Source organism: Cryptomeria japonica, chromosome 3 (assembly GCF_030272615.1).
Source record: "Cryptomeria japonica chromosome 3, Sugi_1.0, whole genome shotgun sequence".
NCBI classification, from domain to species: Eukaryota; Viridiplantae; Streptophyta; class Pinopsida; order Cupressales; family Cupressaceae; genus Cryptomeria; species Cryptomeria japonica.
In genome coordinates, this window is record NC_081407.1 from 238,127,082 (window position 1) to 238,136,941 (window position 9,860).

Genomic DNA, 9,860 nt, shown 5'->3' on the forward strand with positions numbered 1-9,860 from the left:
AGGACATATGGATTCTAACTGTCCTGACAAAGAATCTAGTGAAAAGAGAAAATACCGAGATGACAGACAGAAAGACAACCAATACAGAGGACACTAAGACTTCAGAAGGAAAGATAGAAAGACATGCCTAGTAGCTGATGAGGAATCCAACGATGATAAATCTAATGGGACTGATACAGAGGAAGTTGTTTATGTGGCTATCAAAGATGGATCAGATGAAGAAAGGTATGAAGAAAAATCCCTAATATCTCACATAATAAAAATGATTCTTGGATCATAGATAGTGGATGCTCACATCACATGACAGGTGATAAACACAATTTTGTTAAATTAGAAGACTATGATGGAGGATATGTAAGATTTGGTAATGATGCACCATGTCCATTGAAAGGTAAAGGATCTATAATGCTTCTTAACAATGCTAAATGTGATGATGTATAATGGGTTGAAGGTTTGAAATACAATTTGTTGAGTGTAGCACAGCTAAACAATATAGGATACTGAATAGAATTCCAAAAGGGAATTGTCAAAGTTCATGACAAAAAATGGAAAGTTGGCTGCTACTGGGACAAACAAAATGTAATACATTTCATCTTGACTCAACTTGGAACAAATGTCTATATGCAAAAATAGAAGATACCTGGTTATGGCATAAAAGGTTTTGTCATGTAAATTTTGATAACCTGATCAAAATAAGTAAGAAGCACCAAGTAAGAGGTCTACAGAGCCTGGAAAAACCAAAGAATGCAATATGTTGAGGATGCCAGATGGGTAAGATGACAAGATCAAGCTTTACAAGTAAATCCTACACTTCTACAGGAATTTTAGATCTAGTGCACACTGATCTTTTTGGTCCTATGAAAGTTCAAAGTTATTATGGAGATAAATATTTCATATTATTTGTGGATGATTAGTCAAGGATGATGTCAGTTATGTTTTTAAAAGAAAAATCAGAAGCCTTTCAAATGTTCAAATGGTATAAGGCTAGAGTTGAAAAAGAAACAAGAAGACAGTTGATATGTCTAAGATATGATAGAGGAGGAGAGTTCACTTCTGATGAATTTAATCTATTTTGTAATGATCATGGTATAAAGAGGCAAGTATCTGCACCGAGAACTCCACAACAAAATGGGATAGCTAAGAGAAGAAATAGATATATTGTAGATTGTACCAAAACCCCAATGATAGAAAAGAGGGTACCTCAAACATTTTGGAGAGAAGTAATCAGCATCGCAGTTTACACCCTGAACCGAGTACAACTGAAGAAAGGAACTTTGAAGACACCATATGAAATCTGGTATGATAAGAAACCCAATGTAAATTATTTTAAAATATTTGGAAGTAGATGTTATGTTCACAAAGATGATAGAAATGGAAAGTTTGATCAGAAAAGCGAGGAAGGAACATTTCTTGGTTATTCTTCTAGAAGTAAAGCATTTAAATGTCTGATCAAATCATCTAACAAAATAGTAGAAAGTGCAAATGTGAAAATTGATGAATTTGCAGAAAGAAATGATGAAGGAAATTCCAAAGAACCAGAAAATTATGAAGAATTTGTTTATGTTCAACCAAGAAGTCCTCCCGAGAAAGTTGCTGAAGAAAATGAAGATAATATCCAGTTACCAAGTGATGAAGAAGATCATACAGAGCCTACCGAGCCTATATTAGCCAAATATGTCAGAAGAAATCATGCATCAAGTCAGATTATAGGAGATAAGGATGATCCAGTGATGACAAGGAACAAACTGAGACAAAACACATGTCTGATATCTAAATTTGAACCGAGGATAGTAAAAGAGGCATTTAGTAATGAAGATTGGATAAATGCTATGACAGAAGAAATTAAAGAAAATCAAGAAGAATGAAACATGGACACTGGTCCCAAGACCAAAAGAGAAAAATGTAATCGGTACAAAGTGGATTTTCAAAAACAAGCTAAATGAAAAAGGAGAGGTCATTCGGAATAAAGCAAGACTAGTTTGCAAAGGATATGCTCAAGAAGAAGGAATTGATTATGGTGAGACTTTTGCACCTGTGGCAAGACTTGAAGGAGTGAGAACATTGTTGGCATATGCTGCTTTCAAAAATTTCAAGGTATATCAAATGGATGTTAAATCTGCATTTTTGAATGGTATACTAGAAGAAGAAGTTTATATTGAACAGCCTGAAGGATTTATTGAAGACAAGAATAAAGATTAGGTATGTAAGCTGAACAAAGCATTATATGGTTTAAATCAAGCACTTAGAGCATGGTATGAAAGATTGCACTCTTATTTGATCAAGATTGGATTTATAAGGACAAGTGAAAATAGCAATATGTACATGAAGAATGATGAAAACAATGGTATACTACTTTCAGCCATATTTGTTGATGATATTATTTTTTGTGGTAATGACTCCTTATGCAAGAACTTTGGAAATGAAATGTGCAAAGAATTTGAGATGTCATTAATCGGTGAAATAAAGTATTTTATAGGTTTACAGATACTACAAATGAAAAATGAGATTTTCATTACTCAATCCAAGTATATAAAGCAAATCTTCAAGAAATTTGGAATGGAGGATTCTAAACCTATAAGTACTCCTATGACTACCAATTGTAAACTATCAAAGAGTGATGAATCTGCATCTGTTGATGAGACACTTTACCGAGCTATGATTGGAAAGTTGCAATATGTGGTTCATAGCAGGCCAGACATAGCACATGCAGTAGGTATAGTTGCAAGATTTTCTGCAGATCCCAAAGAAACTCATTTGACAACAATCAAGAGAATTTTTAGATACCTGAGAGGCATTGACGATTATGGCTTAGTGTATCAAAAGAGAAATTTTTATGACTTAAAAGTCTATACTGATGTTGATTGGGCAGGAAACATTGATGACAGGAAAAGCACAAGTGGTGGAGCGTTCTTCTTGGGAGAAAGACTAGTAAGTTGGCTTAGCAAGAAACAAGGATGCATTTCACAGTCAACAGCTAAAGCTGAATATGTCATTGCAGCATTGAATTGTACCAATATAGCATGGATCAAACAACTGTTGGAAGGTATGAATGAGAAAGTTACCGAGCCAATAACTATATTATGTGATAATACTAGTGCCATTAACATTTCAAAGAATCTAGTAATGCACTCTAAGACAAAGCATATCTCTATAAAGTATCATTATCTCAGAGAAGAAGTTCAAGAGAAGAAAGTTGTGCTGGAATATATCAGTTCAAAGGAACAAATAGTAGATATTTTCATAAAGCCATTACCAAGGGACACTTTTGAGTATCTCAGAAGCAAGTTAGGGGTCCTACCCCTATCTAGTACTCACCGACAGAGTTCGGTGAAAGCATCAATTCTATGAATCTAAAGAATAACTATTTATGAGTTGATGTTGCTTTACACACTTTAGGAGGTTGGCTAGAGTTGTACAAGGAAAAAGTGATTGAAGAACAAAGATGCTCTGACCATGAATGAAACTGCAAGGAAATTACTTCACAAAGGAAGAAATCATGAATTAGTTTTTCTTTTTGGCATTGTTGTCAAAGGGGGAGAAGACTAATTTGTAAGGAACTAACAGAAGAAGTTGGGAGAAGACTAATGACAGGGGGAGAAGACTTCAGGAGAAGGTTTAAACAGCTCAAGGATAACAGGAGAAGTCTAAATAGAAATCTGAATCCGAATCAGTTGGTATTGCCATCAATGCCAAAGGGGGAGATTGTTGGCATTACAATAGAAAGGAGATTGTTGGAATTTCAATAAGGATATTGAGAAGGCTGTTGGAGATTATTGATATAACTGAAGAAGGATGATTGCTGTTTTAATAATATTATTTTGTCATTGATGTCAAGAAATTGATTTTCTGATTTAGTATAATGTTGCCATATCTTGAGAAGTATGTTTTGATGAGTATTAAGAGGTCGGTAAGTGACACAGAAAGAATGTGATAATAAAGGGGAATAATAAGTTATTCAATGGGAAACTATTACTGAGTTAGACAATTATGAGATCATGTTGTTTTGATTGTTTTGATATCCTACATATGTTGTTGATTATAAGTTTAATACTGTACTATGTCACCGAGCAAAGAATCTAGTTGGTAAACTCTAAGGTTATCGATATCGGTTAAAGAAGGCAGAATGTCTACCGAATGAAGTTCAGTATTAACCGAGTAACAACTGAGTTATAATAGATCACATTGGATGAATAAAAGCATTATTTAATGAAGGATGCTGATGATCTGGAGATGAATAGATGATTGGTATGACGTGCAAGAAGTTTGTTAAGGATTGACGACATGGAAAATCAAGAGGAAGATCTACAGCACAGATTGAACCGCGATAACCTAGCACAAGTTCCAAGGAAGGAATGCAAGTTCCAAGGCAAGGTAAAACATTTTCAGATTGAAGGATACATTGAACCTAGTCAAGTTTGATGATTTGATGGCTAAGATTGATCATGGGAAATGTGATCAAGGAGATTAAGCAGTTAGAAATTGTTTATAAATAAGGAATTGTTGATGAACAATGTATGTGGGCAAATGTATGCACAATGATGCTACAGTAATGTTTACCGAGCACAAAATCTTGAAGATCTGATTGAAGAACAAATTGAGAAGCCCGGCAAGCCCAACAAGGGACAAGATAAGTCTTATGACAAGATTGTTTTGAGCACATAGAATCTTCTTTAGCATTTCAGTTGTGAAGTTGCAGATATATTTTATTACTGTTATTTATTTTGTAAGCGACAAGAAATCTCTTAACCGATTGGACCTAACAGTCTTATTTGTAAATCCTCTAGCAAGGTAACATTCTAAATGAGTGTTTGAAATCCTTTGACAAGGTCACTTCTAACAAAGTGCAAGACTCTAACAAGTCTGAGGAAAATCCCTTAACCGGGTCACATCTAGCAAAGTGTTTTTGTAATCTGTAACTGGATTAAGCTTTTAACCGAGCATACTCTAGAAGGGTATATTTCTTAGTGGGTCCGAAATCCCACAGTGGTTTTTCCCTATTTGGGTTTCCATGTTAAATCTGGTGTTAAATGTGTTGTGATGTTTTAAGTGTATCTTTTTATGAGTATTGAATGATTTACAGTCATAGTTGCATATCAGTAAAGGCTACCGAGGTTGAATCTGGTGAATATATTGTATAGTGAAGTTTTTATGATTCCCCCCCCCCCCTCTCATCTTAACTAACAAGCATATACTTCTAAACCATCGACCAAGTCAGCTTTGTGGGAGGTTTTGTCCATCATTTAGTAGAATAAGCAAAAAAGTGCCAATTAGGCCTCCACGGCTAGTAGCCCTTTTTGGTTGCATAACACACAAATGACAGTTTTGGTCAAAATGCTCAAACCCGATTGTAAGGAGGAGATGGGGGCTTTTGAAACCTTAGGAGAACAATCCTAAATAGTGTGATAAGTGTCAAATGGAGCCTTGGACAGTGCATAGCCTAAATTGGAGGTTTTGATCCTTTGGTGGTGCATTTGAGCAAGCAAATGACTATGAGCCTAAAACCAAATTGTGAGCATCAAACCTTGAAGAAAACTTTGTTGCCCCTACATGTACATGTAGAAGACTCCTAATGAATTTTGGAACAATGGGGTGAATGCCAAAGATCAGAGATTGAGGGTGTGTAGATGGGTGGAGTGAGAAAGTTGAGTAGATTTCAAGCATGGGAGTGAGGCTTCACCAAAGGGGAGTTTGTTAGGAAGGTGATACTGGAAGTACTTGACACTATAGCCATCAAGACTGATTTTGTAAACACATAGAGCAGACCCAAACATGTTTTTGGGTAGCAAATTGAACTTCTTGAGTAAATTGGCCTTTTGAGCACTTTCCTAGCAATCCTCCCTATCATAGTGGTATCAGAGCAAGCGAAAGGTCTGGGATATAGGGGTGAAGATGGAGTTAACAAAATCTGAGAAAGAGATAGTAGGTGCTTACAAGAAGTGGAAAGAACTAATGTTTGGTGGAAAGAAGAAAAGAGAGGAAGAAGAGCTGAGGAAACAAGAAGTTGAAAGAACAAAGAGAGAAGAAGAAGAAAAGAAACGAGATGAGTTGAGAAGTTTAAGAAGGGCTTTAGAAGCAAATGAAGCAAGATTGAGGGAGCTTAAAGAGGAACTAGAGAAAAAGAGAAAGGTAGATGTTGAAGAAGTAGATGGTGCAGCAGTACACAATGGAAGTTTAGAGGAAGAAGTGACCCCAAGTACCATAGAAGGCGAAGTTGAAGAGGTAGATAGTCCATTCAGTGACTTTGGGCAACAGATGCATGTTGAAGTGATGAGTGAGCAGCAAAGAGATGAATAGGAACCTTATATAGCAAAGGTTCTTGAGGATGAGAAAGGGTTAGAGACCAATGTGGCTGAAGAACATGGTCTTTATCCTGATGATGGAGTTGTTGAATAGATTAGATGAGAAGAAGACATGGTACAAGGGTCACATGCACTTGAGAAGCCTATTGATAGGCCGGATACAGAGATAGCTGTTACCGGTCATTATGTTGCTACAGAGGTCTACATGCATGAACACTATCAGATTGGTATTAGTCTTTATGAAGGTGTCATGACCTTTATGGGAGCAATGCTCTATCCTAGGTTACCTATGCATGACACCAAGCACATCTATTGGTCCCCACAAATGAGCACTTCTCACTTTGAGATGAAGTTCATTGAGATTTCTCATATCTATTCATGGAGTTTTTCTTGGACTGAGAGTTTGCTGGAATGGTAGTTGATGGTATCATCTACACCTTATGAGTAGCTACAGCTATGGTGGATGTTGATTTTTGAAGCAAGGCCTAGAGTGAAGATGAAGGAGCTTTTCATTTGGTCATGCATGATGAAGCTGAAGACAAGTACATGCCAAGGGCCAAGATGAAACCTATTTTTTTTGTATGTATCATTTGTTTTGTACGTATCATTTTCAGAGGACTTGGAACTTTTTCAATTTTGGGGACTATGGTGCAGGAGCACCTTCACAATTTCGGTTTGTTTGATCCTAATGGGATCAAGAATTGAATAAAGGACTATTGTAAGAGTCCAAGTGTGTTTTTTAGGTTTAATTATAGTTTATGTTTATCTTAGAGTGGTTTATATAATGTTACTCAAGTTTTCTTTCCAGTTTTGGCCCATAGTGCCTTGTAAGCCAAAAATGGCATTATAGTGAAAATGTGTTAAAAACCTTGTAAAAATATTAGAAAGGAATTGGAGCAGGTCTATTTAATGATCTGACACCATCTCAAATGGTTAGGTGGAAGATATTTGTCTTGTAGGTCAAAAATGCACTAAGAGTCAAAAATTGCCAATGTTGTCAAGCAACATTTTGACAAAAAGTGAGAAAAGTTGTAAAATCACTCTACAAGGTAGTTATGGATTCCCTAAGGCTTGAAATGGTTTGAATGTGCCTATATAAGGATACTTAAAACACTATAAGTAGGTTGGCTTGGTATTAACAAGAAGAAGTTAATGAAATATGACTGTTTTTCATGCTTTTTGAGCAAAAATTGCTCTAACAGTCCGTATCGAGCACTATTTCCATACTATTCTTTCATGGGAATTTTTTTCATGTTTATATGAAGGTTTTTCATTCTTTGTATTAGGGTTTTTACTATGTTTTGGTTTATCAAAAAAAATCTTTTAGTTTTTGCCTACTTGCTGCCCTGTCAAGGGTTTGAAGCTCCAAAATGACTCCACTTGACTAATCCATGCTTGGGATCCCACAATATGGATTCAGTCAAGTTGGAAATCATGTATATACTATACATATTCTCTATTGTGTGCCAAAAGTGTTGTTGGAAGAAGAACTTGAGCGAATACTAGGCAAGTATTGGTTATTTGGCTAGTAGCATGAACAAAAAACTCAAGATTTGCACCCAAAAGTAATTTGGAGTGAACAAATGAATGAGGAAAAGGTTTGGGCATGTGAAAAAGGTTTTTAAACATCATTTTTATGTGTTGGAATATCTTGTTTCATTTCATCATTCTCTTGTTGTAAGCAAAACAGTGAGTTCACTATTTTTTTGGAATTTATGTTTGTAAAAATGCTCATGGAGTGCTTCAAAGCATGATCCAAGCCTTGAATCATGAAGGAAATGTAATAGGAGGTTTTTTTAATGTTTTAAGACCTCATTGAGGTTCTGTACAAGTTTATACTTCTTGTAAAATAGGTCCAAAAAGTGTAGCAGCAGTCTAACCGGTAAAGGGCAGCAAGTTGACAGTCACGATATTTCTCTCCATTTTTAGATTGCTTGCCAAGTGTTTGGCATTATGATTGCAAGGCAGCAATAGGGGAAGACTCTATTTGGTGTGGTAGATGTTCTAGTTTAGTTTGGAGACTTGATGAGAGGAGTTGGAAAGACTTCTCAATGTTCTTTGGTCTAAACCCTACCAAACCCTCCAAAAGTGCCTAAAATGGTGGACAGCCCTCATATTGCTATAACAGTGGCCTAAACCATGAAAATCAGTTAGCATATACCTCTAAACCATCAACCAAGTCAGATTTATGGATTTTTTTGTCCATCGTTTAGCAGAATAAGCAAAAAAGTGTCAATTAGGCCTCCACGGCTAGTAGCCCTTTTTGGTTGCATAACACACATATGACAGTTTTGGTCAAAATGCTCAAACCCGATTGTAAGGAGGAGTTGGGGGATTTTGAAACCTTAGGAGAAAAATCCTAAATAGTGTGATAAGTTTCAAATGGATCCTTGGATAGTGCATAGCCTAAATTGGAGGTTTTGATCCTTTGGTGGTCCATTTGAGCAAGCAAATGACTATGAGCCTAAAACCAAATTGTGAGCATCAAACCTTGAAGAAAAATTTGCTGCCCCTACATGTACATGTAGAAGACTCCTAATGCATTCTAGAACAATTGGGTGAATGCCAAAGATCAGAGATTGAGGGTGTGTAGATGGGTGGAGTGAGAAAGTTGAGTAGATTTCGAGCATGGGAGTGAGCCTTCACCAAAGGGGAGTTTGTTAGGAAGGTGATACTAGAAGTACTTGACACTATAGCCATCAAGACTGATTTTGTAAACACATATAGTAGACTCAAACATGTATTTGGGTAGAAAATTGAACTTCTTGAGCAAATTGGCCTTTTGAGCACTTTCCTAGCAATCCTCCCTATCATGGTGTTTGCTTATGATTTGATGTCATTCCTTGTGTGAAGTTGTCATTTGATCAAGGATTCTCTCTTATAAAAGAGGTGTAAGTCCTTGCCTACAACCTCTTTTTCACTTTCCAATGTATATCTTATTTAAACTTACCCCTCACATTGGGTCAAAAGTGTGTCATCCATCATCAAGAATCTCTTTCACCTAGCAATAGGGAGAAGGTATGCATTCTTGTTCTCCTTCTCTTCTTTTGGTAGAAGTTTCTATGTTTGTACAAGAAACTCCTCTTAGAGGTAGATTTGTTTTGAGCAAAGATCTCTTCTCCTCTGAGGATCCTCTTTATACTTGTTACAAGATATCTCTTTTTCAGCTATCTTATCCTTACTTGAAGAATATTCTCTCTTTAGTTTTCCTTTATCTCTAGTCATATGATGTGAACAAACACTGTCAATTACCCATTCATCTATATCCTCAATTTTAGCAACAAGTGCCTTCTCCTCAGGTACATTCTCTTCGAGTACCAGATCATCTTCCTTGATAGCCAAGAATACCCATTCTTTCCCATTGCCAAATCCACTAGTAGAGTCTTCTACCGGTTCATCATCTAAATCAGTAATACCTTCCTCATCCGCTATGTAGCATAATTTGTTTTTCTTGAATCTAAACTTGTTGTGATTAGGCTTAAATGATTTTTTAACTCTTTCTTCAAATTTTAAATTCCTTTCAGGACATCTAGATGCAAAATGACCAATCTTATTACATGC